The sequence below is a fragment of the Meriones unguiculatus genome, chromosome 3 (genome assembly GCF_030254825.1).
Source record: "Meriones unguiculatus strain TT.TT164.6M chromosome 3, Bangor_MerUng_6.1, whole genome shotgun sequence".
Lineage (NCBI taxonomy): Eukaryota > Metazoa > Chordata > Mammalia > Rodentia > Muridae > Meriones > Meriones unguiculatus.
The window spans coordinates 135,775,741-135,783,136 of record NC_083351.1 but is presented as its reverse complement, the minus strand read 5'-3'; the positions used below and the strand labels follow the sequence as shown (position 1 = coordinate 135,783,136).

The 7,396-nt window shown below is 45.5% G+C and overlaps 1 protein-coding gene across 1 annotated transcript in view; it reads left to right on the top strand.

The window, feature by feature from the left end:
• The first annotated feature begins 2,817 nt into the window (after nucleotides 1-2,817).
• The window catches only part of Smad5 (SMAD family member 5), a 46,751-nt gene continuing 42,172 nt past the window's right edge, over nucleotides 2,818-7,396 (top strand). The window contains exon 1 of the mRNA XM_060380592.1: nucleotides 2,818-2,980. The gene's annotated coding sequence lies outside the window, so the exon portion shown is untranslated. The remainder of the gene's footprint in view (nucleotides 2,981-7,396) is intronic.

Here is a 7,396-nt window from a genome sequence, read left to right as displayed (position 1 = left end):
CTGTGTAGAGTTGAGTCTGTGGAAGCCACACAGACCACAGCCTGGCCTGAGCCTGCATGTGGCCCCTCTTTGCTATGGAGATGTTATACCACCCACCGCCTGTGAGTCAAGGAGCCAGGGCTAACTTTGAAGAGTTTCCCTGATTTGATTCATCAGTCCAAACCACCTCTCATGTGGCTTGATAGTAACACCCTCATGTTGTCGATGACACACTCACAGAGCATTAGCCGCTGAGCAAAGAGAATGAATAGCTTTCACTCTCCCTCCAGATAAACGTGTTGGAACATGAACTCCATTCAGTTAGGGCCTTTAAAGCTTGTTCTGAGCCCTTGCCTGGCTGTTAGAATGAAGTTTTATGGCCTACTTGCTCTGTATGACTTTGTCACCACCAAATGACATGGATTCTGGTTACAAATTGCAATGATGTGCACTAACACATTTATTTATTTATTCTTTTGCCTAGTAACCTATTATTTTCCCAGGTCAGTTTGCAGAGTATTGTGACTCCCTAACATTTGTCATTCCACGCATAAATAGCATTTGCTGGAGTGGAAAGTTGAGTATGGTTCTGTGTTTCATTGAGCCAAAAGGGTAGACAGTGTTGTGAAGTGGTTAGGCTCAATGGAACGTGGATTCTCACTCCATTGCTGACTGCCCGGATAATCTGGAGAACTGGCTTTGCTGAGCTCCCATTTCTGTGCCTATGAAATGGCCCTGTCATCCCTCACTGCCTTACACGTCATGCTTCTTTATCTTCTTGTTTCCAAGAACGCCCAGTACCCAGAAAAAGATTTCTAAAAACCAATTTGTCCTCCCAGAGAAGGAAGAGAAATATAAGACCAGGAATGAAATAGGTCAAGAGACAGGACAGGCGTCGAGTCCCCTGGTACTCCAGTTACTGGCAGTTGTGAGACTTAAGTCTTCTGGCAGAGGAGAGTGCTCTTCACCCCTGAGAAATCGCTCCAGCCCTGAAAAGACATCCTGTGAGGCAGGGCCAAACACACCCTGTGGAGCTCTGAACCTACACAGAAATGTGCTGACACTGGCAGTTTCTTAATGGTTTGTGCTATAGTTTCTTAATTCCAAAAAATAAAGATGATAATGTTAGTAATTGTAAGTGAGCTGTCAGTTTCCTGTGGTGGTTTGTGAAGAGTGACAGGTAGGAAGGGGATGCTCTGCTCAGTCAGTGTGGGTTATCACTCACACATGCAGAGCACATGGCTGCGAGGGATGCTGCTTTATCTGTTAGCCATAGCTAGTTTTCTTCACAGGAATTCAAGTAATCGTACCTTTTCCTGTGATTTAAAGTTTCCAGTTCATATACATTCATCTAAATAAATACTAAACTACTAAACTGTAAATTTGGGGTGATTGTTGTCTTTCTTCCTTTCTTTTTTCTTTCCTTCCTTCCTCCTTCCTTTCCTTCTTTCTTCCTTTCCTTCCTTCCTTCCTTTCCTTTTTCCTTTCTTCCTTTCCTTTTTCCTTCCTTTCCTTTTCTTCTTTCCTTTCCTTCCTTCCTTCCTTCCTTCCTTCCTTCCTTCCTTCTTTCTTTCTTTCTTTCTTTCTTTCTTTCTTTCTTTCTTCCTTTCTTTCCAGGGTTGCCTTATGAACCAAGACTGGCTTTGAACTCATGGATCTCCTGTTTCTGCCTCTAGAATTACAAGTTTGCAGCATCACACCAGGTCCTGAAGTCCTCTTTTTAAAAACCTGTATTTGAGGAAGCATCGTCTACAGTAAATCTGCTGATACTTAGCTTTCAAATGACTAAGTAGTTTCATGGTTGAGGGTTAAAGTCTTCACCTCAGGAAAAGTTTATTACTTCCCATTTTCACCACTGAATGGTCCATATTCATAGCCAATCTTTGCCAAACAAGGAGCTTCAGAAAAATCCAATGCTCCTTAATGGCACCTCTGCCACAGTGAGCAGGTGGGTTGGCAGATTTCCTCATTTCTAGCTCTTATGTGAAATATTTGAGAAATCTGAAGCTAAAACACAAGCAAGCACACCCAGGAGGCCGGCAACTGAGAGCATCACCAGGGCTAGAAAAGCACCTCATGTTCCACACCTCAGCACAATCCCCATTGCTTAACACAAGGCCTGGCACAAGGGAGGCACTGCCTGTGTGAGTGAGTGAGTGAGTGTGTGTGTGTGTGTGTGTGTGTGTGTGTGTGCGCGCATCAGCATTGCTGTATGTCCACATATGGGAAGGAGTGGAGGGTGGAAGCTGATGTGGGGTATCTGTCTTCCTTAATCACTCTCCACCTTCTTTCTTTCTTTCTTTCTTTCTTTCTTTCTTTCTTTCTTTCTTTCTTTCTTTCGAGTTGAGGTCGCTCACTGAGCATGCAGCTCCTGATTCTGTTAGAGTGCCTGGCCGGAAAGCCTGAGGGATCTTCCTGTCTTAGTGCTCGGATGCCAGGCATGAACGGATATGCCTCCCTCTTTACGTGGGTGCTGGGTCTTAATGATTGTGTGGAAAGTACATTATGGACCAGGCCATCTCTCTAGCCCCCAAGCGTTTGTACTTTTATATTGCATGAAGGAGTGAAGGAGTGAACAAATGAAAGCGAAGTCTAAAGGTTGAATTTCCGTCACAGGAAGAAGGGCGTCACTCCTTAGTACATAGTAATTGAGGGCCTGCGTTCAGTTGTGAACTGCAACTTAATTACAGTGGGGTATGCAGGCTTTGATCAAGTCTTGACCTGTGAGATGTGAATCCTGGCACGGCCAGAACTGCATGTTCCCTGGGTACGGAAGAGAGAGCCCCAGCCTGTGAGTGGTAGATAGGGAGGGAAGGAACGCACGTCTGGCAGAGAAAGGCCTTTGTAAGAAATACACATTTCAGCTGAGATGAGTAACAAGACAGTTTCGTAGTACTAGGTACAGCGATCCAGAAGTTTCCGAGGTGGAGAGACGGAGGATCACGTGCTCAAAGGCTCTGATTTGCATACGCGCTGGTGGCACCTGAGGGTGTTAGAAACGGTGAGATGGTGCCCCTCTGGTGGGCTGTGGGGGCGGTGTCTGGATTTGATCTTAAATGCAGTGAGAAGGCCACGAAGGGCTGACGTTCTCAGTTAAATTTTCAGCACTGGAAGCAGCAGACAGTCCAGGAGGTTCAGGATAGTGACATGGGCTTGGGGCTGGTGCTGATTGTCTGTGACAGCTGACCTCACAACAGCCACAGCACTCTGTGTCGCTGCGCTTCTCTCCCGGCCTCCCTCTGAGGCTCTGCTTTCCTGCCTCTTATTACATCTTAACACTTATACCTCCTTTCCTATTAAAAAAAATAATAACCTGGAGATGGCTAATGGGTTAGAGTTCTTCCTGCTCTTCCCACTACCCATACTGGGCAACTCACAACCTCCTGCAACTCTACTGTGCATCTAGCCTCTTTGGGCAACTATACTTAAGTGCACAAAACCATCCACCCCACCGCAATTGTTAAAAAACAATAATTCATCTTTACATGTGACCTATTTACAGCCGAATAGCTTAGATTTTATCTAATAGTTTATCCTTGATGCCTAAAGCATGCTTGATACCTGGTAGGTGTTTAGTAAATGTTTATCATCTTGCTGAATTTATGAACAAATAAATAAGTAAACAAACAAAGGCAGAAGGCTTGGCTGCCACCACCACAGGGCAAACCGCAGCCTCTGTGCCGTAGAACAAGACACTGATGTTGCCCATAGGAGGGTCTGTGACTCCGCCTGTGCTGCATTGAGTGGCTCTGCACAAGGAGCTGTGGGAATCACCCACCACTCTGGGTTTTGTTTGAAGTCAGGGCCTAATGATGGGGCCCAGGCTGGCCTCAAACCTGAGATTTCCCTGCTTCAGCCTCCTGAGTGGTGGGACTCCGAGTGCCACTATGCCTGGCTCCGGGGATGATATAAAGACAGGCAGCAAAAGACCCTTCGGAAGCATCAAATGCTTTGCATGATTCTGTCCCTTTGTGCTCCTTGCCAAAGCCATCAGCGCAAATTCCACTCCAAAAAGGCAAGGAAGCAAATCCCTTCATCGCCAGTGTAAGATGGCACGTGACATCCATAGCAAAGACAGAGTGAAGACTTAGGAGCATCAGTGCATCCTAACATCGTTGCAGGACGTGGCTCGAGTGACTGTGTGACAGAATGCCATCTCTTGAGGTAGGGAAGACTGGATGTCAAATATCAGAAGGTCAGATCTGCGCCTAGATCTGACAGATCCAGTGAGACTGCCAAGGTAGGCAGAAGTATAGTTATGGGAAACTAAGGCAGACTGTAGGGGCTGGGTGGCTCCGTGGGCCACAGTGCTTGCCGCCCAAAGCTGATGGCCTAAGCTCAGAGCCCCAGAGAACACAGAGCTGTACAACCGCAGCAAACAAGGGACCCTGCCTCAAAGCAAGGCAGGAAGCAACTTCCAAGAATTGTTCTTCACACACACACACACACACACACACACACACACACGCATGCGTGCACTCACACAGGCTTGCACACACACACACACACACACACACGGAAACACACATGAAATAATTGGAAAGTCTAAGGAGGATCTCAGAAGCCTCAGGTGAAGCTGGATCCAGAAACTCAAAGAGTCTGACAAGGGATTTGTTGTCTCAGCTCTGACTCTCTCTGTTGGCTTTGTTTCCAAACAGATCTCCTCCATATGTTGTCAAGATGGTTTCAGTGAGCCTCAGAGCCAGCACTAACAGTAAGAGGAAAGACTGTTTTTTTCTCTCGGCAGCCTGATGGCTCTAATCTACCTAAGGGATGATATGTGTCCGTTAGCTTACTGTCCATGTTTGAGCTCATCACAGTGACCTAGATGACTAAGGTACCATCCTGACTCCCCAGCCTTGCCTCTTGGATAGGCAGCTTGCAGTGTAGTTAAAGTAAGAAAGGAATGATGTCACAAAGGCGGGCAGGAGAAGGAGCATCAGGAGGTAAGAAGGCAGAAAATAACCCTGAAACAGTTTGGAAGCTGTGAGGGGAAGGTGGATTCAAGGGTGTAGGGTTCTTTAGCCTCCTTCAAATCAGACCCACCAGTTTGGGAATTGTGTCGCTTATTGGTAGAGCACTCGTCTAGCATGTCCTAAGAATTCACACTTGACACCCCCTTCCACTCTGTGTGTGTGTGTGTGTGTGTGTGTGTGTTCGTGTTCATATTTCCGGGATTCTTTGCAACAGATGGTACCAAAGGCCCTTCAGATGAATGGGATTACCTGTTACAGTGTAGAGAAAAAACAATTTATTACCCTATAGAGTGAATACGTTTCATGTAACTAATGCCTTTGCTGAGAATACTTTGGAACTTTCTAGCCTATCAGCAGGAAATGTTTCACATCAGTAGGTGTTTCAAAACAAACAGCACTTAGTGTTCGCTATGCGTCAGGCACTATTCTGGGTGCCTTGAAGGCTCTAGGTGTTTAATCCTCAGGATAATTCTATTGTGTTGATTTGCCTGTTATCTCCATTTTATGAGGGAAGGGAACAAAGTAGGAGCTGGCTAAGAAACTTGATCAAGGTCACACAGGTAGAAGTGTGTGTCTGGCGGCCCTGTTTCAAGCCAGAATTTTGGCTTCAGAGCTCCTGTTACTGATATTACACACAGTCAAAGGCCTTCCTGGAGACATGAATCTTTTGTCTCTTTCCTCCCACTCTGCAATTCCATCACCATCCCAGATTTTCACCTGCTGTTCTGGATTTGAAGTGAGGTCCACATGTGGTTTGGGTCCCCTGAGATGGAGTCTCAGAGGATGTAAACCGAGAAAGCAGAACCATGGGGTTAGTGGAGTTAACTCGGGGGTGTTTGCCAGCAGGAGAGAACAGATGCCGCTAAACCAGAAAGAGACGAATGTTCACTCCAAGCCCTGCTGCCGAGAGCCTCTTTGTTTTATGACTCTGGGTGCAAGCAGCCCTTTTAATTTTGTGTTTTGGATTCCAGCCATAGGAAGTCTTCTTTAATGTAGCAGATGGCTGGAGACAGGCGAGCCAGGTTCTTACATTCTACATTAAGCTGCCTTCCCCAGAGAGGAGTCTCCTAATTATGCTGATGTAAAAAAGAAGAGAGCATGTAACGTAACATAGACACACTAGTTGTTTACCATGTGTAAAGCAACTGCTGTCTTAAGTGTCTAAAAGCATGTGGAAATCAGGAAGTCATTTGGGAAGCTCGTGAAAGTCATGGGCTTTTTCTTTAGAAAATTTGTGCATAGGTATACACACACACAAATGTTTTCAGTAATTGAAGGAGCTCATGATTCTCTGCTGTCATTCCTGAAGCTTCAAAGAGTCCGAGGTTGATAGTTTCCTGGGCTTTGAGGGGACACAGCTGTTATTCTCTTCATTTTCCTCCTCCTTTTCCTCATCCTCTTTCTCCTCCTCCTCTTCTTATTTGTTAGTGTTTCAGCTTCTAAGTTATGAAAATAGACTCAGCTACATGTTCTTTCTGATTTTTGAAACAACTCACTATACAGTCCAGGCTGGCCTTGAACTCACTATCCTCCCATCTCTGCCTAGCCAGTGTGACATTACAGGTGTGTGCTGCCACACTTGGCTTAATGATCAGTGTGAAAGCCTTCCATACCAGAACACTAGAATTTTACTTGGAAATACTTTCAGTTATTCTACAAAGATCACTCTAGGGTAATCTCCAATTGGTATGGTCCTTTGGTTTATTCTCTTGCCTTTTTTTAAGATTTATTTTTATATTTAATTATGTGTATGTATATGTGCACATTTTTTTTGGGTGCACGCATGCAAGCACAATTGCACAGAGAGCCCAGAAGAGGGCGTTGGTTCTCCTGGAGCTGCAGTTACAGGTTGCTAAGCACCCCAACTGGGTTCTGGAATCTAACTCCAACCTCTGGAAAAACACTTTGCGCTCTTAGCTGCTGGCCTCCTCTCCAGCCCTCGTTTATTCTCCTGAAAGACAAACATGAAACATCTGACCAGTTGTGCTATCGACCTCACCCTGGCTGGTGAAGCATCTTCTCCTGTGGTTTCTTTGGAGCATCACTGGTTTTGAAACTCTGCTTGGCTTAGCTGTGCTTGCCACATTGTTTCTCAGGATAGAGCGTGGGGGTGGCCTGACAGTGGAAGAGCTTATAGAGAACTCTCAGAGTTTGAAAGGAGGTTTTGTTCTTCCTGTACACTTGGAACTTCTTCCTCTGGTGTCTGCTTTCCATAACTTTGAGGAAGGGAGGTGTCTCATGGGGCTATGCAGCTATGGATGCTTGTGATGATGCTTCTGCTGGGTGATATCCCCAAACACTGAGTTCCACCGGTTGTGCAGGTATATTAGCAAAAGGTGGACTTGAAATACTTAATAATTTTCAACCGAACCCCAACTTGCCTCAATTATTTTATATTTAAAAATAAACTCAAGAGATTATGATCCATGTGTTTTCCCAAT